This window comes from Plasmopara halstedii, assembly GCF_900000015.1.
Source record: "Plasmopara halstedii genome assembly, contig: Scaffold_3060, whole genome shotgun sequence".
Taxonomy (NCBI): domain Eukaryota; phylum Oomycota; class Peronosporomycetes; order Peronosporales; family Peronosporaceae; genus Plasmopara; species Plasmopara halstedii.
Window position 1 is genome coordinate 1,561,075 of NW_020189964.1, and position 503 is coordinate 1,561,577.

Here is a 503-nt window from a genome sequence, read left to right on the forward strand (position 1 = left end):
AAATATCAAAACTGACTTTTATATATATATTTATCCTGATTTTAAAAGTTTAGATTTTCCTAAATATACTAAAAATACATATGGTAAGATCTAAATACATGCATAACTACTGGCTACCTTGCTCAGTACCAAATTCTTGTTTGGGTGTGGTCACACCATGCACATCTCGTGTAATATACACCTCTGTTACCAGGGTACGTGTAACCCCGTTACATTAATCGTGACTAAGTCTCGTAAACTCTCGGCATATCGACACTCTCCGAGCGTCTCAGCGTACAGCCGACATCATTGTATGGATGTGCTAGTTTAGCTGTGCAAATGAGCGTCTTGCGTAAGGTATCCCGATTGGGTAAGAATCAAATGCTGTTTCTGATCATAGTGGCAAACATTTATTTGATGGTTTGATGTACAGAACATAATCCCATAGTACAAATAAACATATACTCGCTTGCAGTAGCAATATATTCCCTTCGATCGGATCAGCAGGCCACCACATCGTGTGA